The sequence below is a fragment of the Staurois parvus genome, unplaced genomic scaffold (assembly GCF_062004578.1).
Source record: "Staurois parvus isolate SC_StPar_1 unplaced genomic scaffold, SC_StPar_1.0 ptg000087l, whole genome shotgun sequence".
Taxonomy (NCBI): Eukaryota; Metazoa; Chordata; class Amphibia; order Anura; family Ranidae; genus Staurois; species Staurois parvus.
This window is the reverse complement of record NW_028317883.1, coordinates 12,036,549-12,047,945: the sequence shown is the minus strand read 5'-3', so window position 1 is coordinate 12,047,945 and position 11,397 is coordinate 12,036,549.

Below are 11,397 nucleotides of genomic sequence, written 5' to 3'. Positions count from 1 at the left end.
TATTTGAATATGTAAAAGCAATGCAGTCAAAACTGTCAAAAGACCCTCATAACAAGATAATGAAACTTTAAAAAGATGGAAAATGATATCAAAAGCTTTGAATATGCCAGTCAGTACTGTTAAATCACTTGGTAAGAAGTGGTAAAATCAAGGATATAAAGAAAAACCCAAAAAATTATTTTGGCAGTTGTGGTTGCATTCTTTCTTGCTCTACCTGTACTTAGCTTGGTGTCAGGAAATCCATGAATTTTCCACTCCTTAAGTGACAACTGTACTGACTGTACTGTACTGCATATTCAGGGCTTTGGACATCTTTTATATCCTTTTCCATCTTTATAAAGTTCCATTACCTTGTTATGTGGGTTTTTTGCCAGTTCTTTTCTGTTCTTCATGGCTCAGTATCTAACCTGCTCAGTGCATCCATGTAAGGGCTAACAAACTCATTGACCATTTCTACACGGATACTAATTGCAATTTAAAAAGTCACAGATGTGGGAATTTAACCTTTAATTGCTATTTGTGTGTGTCACCTTGTGTGTCTGTACCAAGGATTAACATTCCAGGGTTTTTTTTTGTTTTTTTTTTTAATGGTGGAACTGGATGGACTTTTGTCTTTTTTCAGCCAGACTAAGTATGTAACTATGTTTATGCTATGTAAACGTTTGATCAGGGCTATACAACTATGTGATAATAAATTGCTTCATAGGATTACTATCCTTAAATAAAAAACAGGTTGTTTTATTTTTGTATGATCGGTCATATTTTCAATATCACTGCCAACATTTAACGATTATATATGTATAAAAATCTAAATACTTTTTTTGTTCTCTTATAATTGATCACATGACCTCTGTTATCAGCTGCATAAGGGACTTAGAGGGGTGGGGGTGGAGACTCCTTGTGATGATGGAGGGGGGGCATGGCTGCAGCAATTTGAATTGAGCACTGACACAGTGTAAAATGCAGGCACAGAAATAGGACATGAAGAGCTAGACAGGAGACCAAGAAACAGCGATACGCTGATCTTTCTAATGAACAACTGTGCAGGGGGGCATGTCAGCACAAGTATGGCAGGCTGTGCCCCAGGTATCATAAAAAGCGCTAAAAGTCAAGAAGCCGCTATAGCACCAAAGGATACCAAATAACCTCTAAGACATATATATAAAAAAAGTGCAGCGCTAAAATTCCAACTAATGATATATATAAAAAAAAAATGCCAATAATCATAGATCATTATAAATCAATCATAAAATTGCTGAGTGACCTGTGACAAGGTGCCAAGATTCACAAAGATAAATACAGTGACTTCTGTGATGATGTGAAGCCGTCACTATTGAGTGACCAGTATTGATAATATAGTGGTATAGTATTGTTCCAATGTGAATGTGGAAGATCAAATTATCTCCAAGAGTAGATGTTCCATCCAATATTGTGGTGAAATAACCGGTATGATAAAGACTGCGCACTCACCAGATGCACAAATCAGTCAGCGCATTTAGAGACGACATTCTCTGCAGATGAACCCGAGGCTCCTATGTGGATGGATCTGGTCTGGTCAGAAATTACCCTCACTGCTCACTCCTGCTGTCAATATGGCTCTGAATCTCCTTTCATATAACTCTGTGTGTTATTAGCAGCTCACAGGGAGCCCAGAAAAGAGGAGGTTAATAGTGTAATACCGCTTTGGGATAAGGTGTAGCAGTTTAGACAGGGAAAAGACAAAATCACTGACCATGAGCTGAAATCCAAGATGGCCACCGGGGCCCACATGGTGCCAGCGGCATGACATCACAACGCTGTAGCTCCTTCCTGATGCGTTTTGTGCCAATGCACATAATCATAGGGGGTGTGCTTCAGCGACTGACATCCAGCAGCATGTATATATACTGAAAATGGCGCATGCGCACTACACACGTGCCATTTTGCCGAAGATAAGTGTCTCCGCATCCGGCGCCATTTTGTTGAAGAAATCTTAACGGCGCAGGCGCCATTTTGTCGACGAAAATTTCAAGTTCGTGCCATTAGATCACCAGGGAAGATAGTTTAAATCATCGGTCAGGGTAAAGAAAGACAACAAAGCATAATGAGCAATGCTGGTTGTAATCTCATATTCAGTGGGACTATCTGTAATAGAATTACATATAGGGACCCTTCCCAAACCAACCACAGTGCATGCGCGCCTCAAGCTTATTCCTATATGCATGCAAGAGCAACTGTAATGCACATATTGATATATTAACAGTGTTTCTCATCAAATAGTGGATGTATATCAGTATCCACATTCCCCATATAATAGTAATCTGGTGACAATCGATGGCACATATTGTAGTACAAATTAAACAACAGCATATTGCACTCCATATCCAAATAAATAGACATATTTATGTATAATTAAAACATGTCATGATCCTGTCATACACCTTATATTGTATAAAATATAAAAAATAACTTTATTAAATGTAGACTAAAAATAAAATGAAAAATATGTATGAAAAACAATATGAAAAATATATAAAAAATGAAAAATTCGCAATGACCTTAAATGTGAGTTGCTTAAAATTGGGGTAAGAAAATTGTATCACTCAAATCTACGTTACAAATAATGAGAAGTTGGTAATATCCATACACCTAAAACCAATAAAATTCTAAAAAGTTAATGGGAAAAGGGGGGGGGGGGCATTCAACTGTTGTCAATAAAACAATTTATATCCAAATCCACATTCAATCCTCTGGGATACATGGATCCAATCTTGAAAATCCATTTTGTCTCTAATTTAGACACAGCCCTCTTATTGGTACCGCTCCAATGCTGGTGTATGATATCTATCCCCATAAACTTCAAGGATGATGGGTCTCTGTTGTGGCAAAGCCTATAATGTTTCAAAAGAGAATGTTCCTTATAGCCACGCTTAATATTGTACACATGTTTGCGTAGGCGATCCCTTAATCTTCTCGTGGTAAAGCCTACACATTGCTCCATGCACGGGCATTGTAGCAGATAAACTACATACCTGCTGTTGTATGATATGAAACTATTAATATCGTACGAATTGTTAGTGATAGTGGAGGTAAAATTATCTACCTTCCTTTTCCTATTATTACTGCATGTACATATCACACATTTGTTGCATGGAAAGAAACCTACCATGTTACTAAAAAAGGATGTCACAGATGGAGGGTTAATCACATTAGGGGCTATTCTGTTCCTCAAAGGTAAAGCCTTCCTAAAAGTGATTTCCGGTCTTTCCGGTAATATTTTAGTTAATGTTGGATCAGTCATAAGGATTTTCCAGTTATTTTTAATAATCCTTGTAATGGTTTTGTATTGAGAGGAAAAAGTTGTGACAAAAGGACATACCTTGGGTTGCCTTTGTTCTGCAGTATTGTTCAACATTAAATCCCTGTTCATGTTGGCCACTGATTTTAAAGTGCATGTAAGTGTGGATTCGTTATAACCCTTCTCTATAAATCTATCTTTAAGAATAGAAGCTTGAGAATAATACGTGTCAAGCTCAGTACAGTTTCTTCGAATCCTTAAAAATTGGCCCTTTAGTAATGTTCAAAAGCCATGCTGGATGATGGCAACTATTCACCAGAATATGACTATTACGGTCCGTTTCTTTGAAGTATGACTTTGTGATAATAGTCCCTCGATTCAGTAACGTTAAGTCTAGGAAATTAATACTTTGTGTACTGTTGTCAGGGATCTGGGTATGACCAGAAATGTGTGGACTGACACATGGAAATAACAGGCTTCAGGAATGATGTAATAACAATATAATTTGTTAGCCGCCCAAATATACAAAACGCACAGTAAACAAAACCAACCTTTCACTAATATCAGTATGAGCGGGAACACAGGCGTAGTCAGGGCTGGAGAGGTGGAATGGTCAGGCAGGCCGTATGGTTCTGTCAGATACCGCCTGGCGATATCTCTAGCAATCCACAGGACAGGATTCCCCAGAGCACGGAGTCTAAGCCCCAGTCTGCTTGTTCACCAGGGCCCCTGATGGTGGGGATGGACTTGGAGCAGACAGTGACCAGGTCACGGCCCCTGAGTACACCCACCTGTGGTAGAGGGATCCGCCAGAGTTATACACTGGTAAGAGCCTGACTTGAAGAGGTGGATAGGTCCGTGCAGGACGGATGGATGAATGGATGGCAGAGTAGCAAGCGTGGTCAGACAGCCCGGGTCGGTAACAGTGGGGACAGCATGGTACAAGGCAGCAGGCAAAGAAGAGTCGGGTCACTCGCTGGGTTCGATAATAGGAGTTCAGATCAATAGGGATATCCAGAAGAGTAGTCAAACAAGCCAGGGGTCAGAGCAGGAGAAGTCAGCAAGGTCAGGGTCGGAAGCAAGGCTATCAGGACTACAGGACAATCAGGAACAAGATACAGGGGCTCATGGGACAACACCAAGGCACTGATTGCAGGCCTGGTGCTGTTTAAATATACCTCCTGCAATCAGCCTCAGGTGATGGCTTGATTGCAGGAGTGAGATCCTGGCTGCTGAAAGCACCCGCTGGCAAGCACCAGTACTGCAGCCCACACAGCAGGTGAGCCCATTCCTGACACGCCCGCTTGCAAGCATCGGTACTGCAGCCCACATGGCAGGTGAGCCCATTCCTGACAACTGTACTCATGTTAGCTTTATATTCAGAGTATTATTGTTTAAAGTCCTGAAAAAATTAATGAGTGCTTGTTCTTCCCCTTTCCAAATTAATAGGATATCATCAATGTATCTTTTGTAGAAAAAAAGTTCTGGCCAATCTCTGGCGTAGATGATATCCTCCTCCCACCTGGCCATAAATAGATTGGCCAGGCTGGGAGCAAATTTAGTTCCCATAGCAACTCCTTTTGTCTGTAAATAAAATTTGCCATCAAACCAAAAATAGTTTTTGGTCATTGCGAATTCTAAAAGGTCCAATATAAAAGTTTTTTGTAAAATAGGCATATCATTAAAATCTTCCAAATAAAATTCTACTGCTTGCATGCCATCTAGATGGTTAATACTAGTATATAAAGACGCTACGTCAGCTGTCACTAAAAATGTAGTGGGTTCGATAGGTCTTTAATATCCTGGAGAACCTGTTTAATGTCTCTCAGGTATGACGGGCTCTTAATCACTAGTGGCTGTAAAAAGTGGTCTATGTATTGACCAATTTTTGAGCAAAGAGACCCTATCCCACTAATAATGGGTCTACCAGGGGGTGGGTGGGGTTCTTATGAATCTTAGGAAGTATGTACATCACAGGTAACCTTGGAGCTGAAGGACATAGGAATTCCTTCTTTTTTATTTATAATGTGATCATGATAGCCTTTTCAAATAAGTGTCTTAAGAAATTTCTTAAATTGCCCCAAAGGATCTTTTTGTAACAGACAATAGGTATCTTTATCACTGAGAATATTGTAAACTTCCTGTATGTAATCTTTTTTGTCCATAACTATCACTCCACCTCCTTTGTCCGCAGGACGTATGACTAGGTCTTTTTTATCAAGGAGAGAATTCATAGCTTTTTTTGAATTCTAATAATGGTAGTTATTCCTAATCTTAATGGCAGCAAGATCATTCAACACCGTTTCCTTAAACACATTTATATAATTCTGTGACCCAGGTATAATGCAAAGAAAAAAACACCACTTTGGATGGTTGTGCTCTCATGCCTAGCATGGTCAGTTTGAAATATGAAAGCAGGGGGACTGGAAAGATCACCTGTTATTTGACACGAAGCAAAAAGAGCAGGATACTTTTTCATAGAGGTACATGGTACACAGACACCTATCGGGAATATGAAATGTTGGGGTAACATACACTTTAACCCCTTCCCGCCCAGCCAGTAGAAGATTGACGGCTGGGCGGGCCTTTTGTCCCTCTGGACATCTTATGACGCTTCCCCATCTTGCAGCTAGTGCATGCCCTTGGACACAGCTCATCACTGATCAGGATAAAGAACCAATGAAAGCCGCTCTTTACCACGTGACTGGTTTTGTCCAATCACATGATGTCAACAAACAGTGGTAACTCACTGTTACTGGCTTCTCACACACACATCCTGCACGAAGGAGCTCCTTGGATGTTTGGCCTCTCTGTGTGGCTAGGCTGTGAAATAGTCCCACACATGTTATCTCCATACTCAGGAGGAGTAGCAGAATGTGTTTTGGAGAGTAATTCTTGGTATGTACCTGCTTTGTGTTAAAAATATCTTCTAAATTGACAACTTTGTGTAAACAAATATATATATTTTCATTCTACATTTTCAAAAACTTGTGAAAAGAAAATGACGTGACTCATTATGCCTCATAGAATATATGTTAGGGTGTTTGCTTTACAAAATGGGGTCAGGTTTTGGGTGTTTCTATTGTCCTAGTGCTCCAGGGCCTTCAAAAGTGTGATAGGTAGTCGGGAAATTAGATGTGTAATTTATGTCACTAGAACACTGAAGGTGCTCCTTGGATGTTGGGCGTCTCTAATGTGGCTAGCTATGCTGTAAAAAAAAAGTCTCACGTGTGGTAATCGCCATGTTTAGGAGCAGTAGCAGAATGTGGTTTGGAGGTAGTTGCATGTATTCCTACACCATGTGTGAGAAATAACTTGTTAAAGTGACAATTTGGTGAAAAACAAACAAAATTTATTTAATTTCTTCATTTGCCATAGAATTGTGGGGAAAAAATTAAAACTTCAAAAAACTCACCATGCCTCTAACTAAATAACTTGGATTATCTACTTTCCAAAAAGGGGTCATTTGGGGGTTATTTGTACTGTCCTGGCATTTTAGGGCCACAAGAAATGAGATGTCAGTACATCAGGATTCATCAATTTTCAATGATACGTACCATAGCTTGTAGATTTTATGAAGAAAAATGACTTGTTTGCAACATTTTATAATAGAAACAAAGAAAAACACATTATTTTCAAAATATTCAGTATTTTTTTCTTTTATATCACAAAAAATAACCTAGTAATTATTAAATACCACCAAATGAAAGCTTTATCTGTCTCAAATTATAAAACAATTTGTGTGTGTACAGTGTAATTAGAGTAATTATTGAAAGTGTGAGGGTGCTGAAAGCTGAAAATTGGCCTGGGCAGGAAGGGGGTAAAAGTACCCTGTATGGAAATGGTAACTAGAATTTCGTAGCCACTGTGTAGTAAAGAAAATAAAGAGATAAATATAAAACAAAAATATAAGAAACCATACAAAGTTTTTGAGATGAATAATTCCGCAATAGTCAAAGTATAGTGAATTTGTGGAACTGCATTGTGTTATTGAGGTTTACTAGTTTGTTGTGACTGTACCTGTACTGATATATAGGCTGTCATTTGCTTCCTTCTAAAAATGTTGGAAGGATAGCTCAGCAACATCCCCTGTACTTCTCTCATGATAGATTTTCCTGTTACATCTTCATTTGGTTTTATAGTAAATTTAAGAATAACTTGACATTTTTAGATACTCTTTAAGGAAAAAAATACATTCAATAAGGGAAAAAAGGCTTTGTTAGTGCATGGCTGTTGTAGTTTTCTATGGCATTAGCTTGCAATGCATGTTATGAAGAATTCAGTACCCATTGAATCCTAATTTTCCAGTCATCTTCCATTCTTGTGCTGCAGAACATTTTCAGAACAAGACATCAATGTAAACTCTCTGTAATTATATTCACACCTCTGAAAGGATCTTGCCCTTGTCATCACCTTTTTATTTATTTATTTAAACAATCGTGCCCATTGTTTGTTCCTTCATTCGGAAAATGACTGCAATAAGCTCAATAATTAGAGCACAATGACAGCTAAAGTAAATTATATACTTCCAAGAATGTGGATACAGAGGCTTTCACAGAAAAAAGGTTATACAAGGACTTTTGAATTAACAATTACGACCACAGAAAGTTACAATGATGGTTTTGTGTCTTGTATAATGTAAGATGCATGTAGATGTAACTGGCCTTTTTTTATTAACTGCAATTTTTTTTTTTTTTTTAAATACTTCTTCCCTCCTGCCTGTTGTTCTTTCTCTCCAAATGGGCAACTAACCCTCTTCATACTCCAGTAATGTCTCTATGTTATCCTCTGTAGCCGGCCACCTATCCTCTTCTGGGTTCTGACGTTGGCAGTGGCTGGTGCTTTCTATGAGCCCCAGGTATTCATTAATTCATTATCTTGGAGCTTTGGTTCACTGTACTCCTGCACTGAAGAGCACATCATTGCATGGATCTCGCTCAGTTTAGGAGTTAGGACTGCCCAAGAAGAGAAAGATCCCTGTGGGATTTGGGAAATATAAGCTGGACTTCTGCTATAACATGTCTAAAGGAGATGCTGCTCTTGTCCATATCACCCAATCTAAGTCTCAGCTCAGTCTACCATTCTGTACTTGAAAAATAGAGGAATCTTGTTGCTATGAGCAGTAAGAACATTTCTTCTTTCACACAATGTGCAAGGCCTACAGACTTTGGATGGAGCATAATGCATTGGTGATAAGGGTGCAAATCAAATTCAGCCTTTCTATATTTCCACTTCTGATCCTCAAAATGTGCTCTTGTTTTAATTTACACATTATATTTATTACATACAGATCAGAGGACCAAAGTTGGCTCAGATCAATCTGTAACAAAGCTGGCTTCTCATTAATACCAAACAATGAAAAGGATAGATCAAGCAATTTATCAACAGGATCAGGTGTATTTCTGATACCAAAAGACAGTAGCTGCCTCTCCTTTAGGGCTGATTCACACTTGTAGCAGCCCTGGTGCCCTTCTGAAAAGCAATCTGCGGTGGACCACTTTTCAGCGGGAGGTTGACAAGCAGCTGGGAATGGATTTGTCACCCGCTCACTGCCTGTTTTAATCCTGGAAGGCCTGCACCCCCATGCCGCAACCGCATACATTACATGCAGTTGCAGTGTGGTCCCATTCACTTGAATGGGTCTTATTCAGCCACGGTAATGCCTGATCAATGCAACATAGAGTAGAATTTTTGCCGTGGAATATATACAACCCAATCTGGATGCAGTTTCAGCTTAAGGGCACAGTCAAGGGGTGGCAAAATCATGGCTTATCTACCTATTTTTACTGCCCCCTGGCCGCCTATTTGATCAACCCTTTAGGAATCTGAGAGGTGGAGGGAGGTTGATCTGACCTATATACCACTCTGGTCTCAAATAAGGAGCTGTTTGACATCTCATTGACACGAAGAAACCTTTCAGGCACATCAGATGAGATCCAGTAGGTACAGGGAAACGAGGCCCATCAGACCAAAGCTTAGGATAAGTTCACCTTTGGGAACATGATACATGTTCCACCTGCTTTTAGGGTGAAACATGTTCCCACTGCTGCAGCTGCTGCCCTCTCCGCTGCATCTAGTGACAGCTAGCAGAGGATTTTCTCCCCGCGCTAGCTGTCACTATTTTACAGAGAAAAAAAAATGCACCCAAGACACCCACCTGGCCGCGTCATTCATTTACAGAGTCCTGTGAATGAGAAACTACAAGTACCAGCAGCCTTTGTGGCTGTCAGCTTGTAGTTCTCAATGAACTACCACGCTGCTGTTGAGCAGCTTATGTCCATGTACAAGTCAATGGGAATCAGAAGGAGGTCAGAAGTATTTCTAACTGGTCTCAAATGTATTCTGAATACACCTAAAATTATGCTGCATTTACCAATCCACACGCGCTATTATGGTTTCCCATTTCCACGCTGACAAGCTAATGTGAAGGAGCCCAAATTTGCATAACTGAAAAAAAAAACAGATATGTAGCATTACTTTTTGTGCCGTGCTGTGCAATCAAATAAAGAAAACACGTGCAAGTAATTAACCAATCGCCCTGCATATGTAATAATGAATTCAGTAGTTTGTCTGCTTTTACTATACACAAATGAAAGAAAAATGATGTTTAGAATAAAATTGTGTGTGTGAATGAGCTGCAAACAACCATGTAGATTTTCTATCCGGGGGGAGCGTAGTGCAAAGACACAGCTGTAGCTGCCGCCGGTGACAGATGAGTCACCATTAGCAGCTCTGCAGGCCAGCACATTTAGGTGCCAAAGGCACATTGCTGTTTTAGCCATAAACTCTGCATTGACATCAACTCAGCCCTACGTTTTGTTCTCCAAGCCTCGAGTTTAAAGCAGACCTAAAGAGTACTCACTTCCTACAAATAGTCTATATTTCGCTGATAACCTTGCAATTGTACAGTCAAGGGAATTATATGCTCAGCTTTGCAGTTGAACTACCTGTGTGCACCTTTACAAACCATAAATTGTTAGTTTTGAGGACAGGTCTAAAATGTGATTCAGTTATGCATATATATATAAAGAAAATAATTAATGTATATTTACATGGAGCTAGTATAAGTAGCTAAATGTGAATTGATGTTGAGCCCCCCCCCAGTATGCCAGCACTCAGACTGGCCGAAGGAAGGGCAGTGTTAGAAGCCCATCAGGAGGAGGCCTAAGCTTGTAAGCAGGCGTTAGTTCTCCTTTTAGTAAGCTCCCTCCTATGGATCGATATGGTGGGTGGAATTGTGTATCCCTATATATTGTGGTGTGGGAGGAGTCTGGGCAAAGGAGTAATGGGAATAGGCTACCTGTGGTTTACATCATGTTTTAGAAACTCTGCTGCAGGGAAACCACATGGTCTTTTTGACCATGTTGTTTCTCTGCAGTTCCCGCACCTGCAATCACCCTGCGGGTTGACGTGTGGGGGTGCCATTCAGAATGAATGGCAGTCCCACGTGTCTTGCAAAAACAGCACAATTTGGCTGTGGGTGGTTGCAGGAGCGGTAATCGATGCCGTTCCTGCACCCGTGGGTTAAGAAAAGAGGAGTAGTCCAGCTCCCCAGTGCCCAGTCCAGCTTCCTGTACTGCTTCACCATTGAGGCTCTGACATCCTTTGTAAATGTTTTATAGAACATTTGTTTTGCTCATTACATGAAAGTAAGGAAATAATAAAGCTTATGTTACAAAATCTTCAGTTTTACTCAAATTAGCTGATGCAAAATGAATACACCCCACAACAAAAACTACTACATCTAGTATTTTGTATGACCTCCATGATTTGTAAGAACAGCACCAAGTCTTCTAGGCATAGAATGAACAAGTTGGCAATATATTGCAACATCTCTCTTTTTCCCATTCTTCAAGAAGAACCTCTTTTAGAGCCTGGATGCTAGATTATGAGTGATGGTCAACTTGTCTCTTCAGAATTCCTCATAGGTGTTCAATTGGGTATAGATCAGGAGACATACTTGGTCACTGAATCCCTTTCATCCTGTTCTTCAGAAATACAACTGTGGCCTTAGATGTGTGTTTTGGATCACTTGTCATGTTGGAAAAGTACGACCAAGGACACAAAGTGATGGGATCATCTTCTCTTTCAATATAGAGCAGTACATCGGAGACTTCATG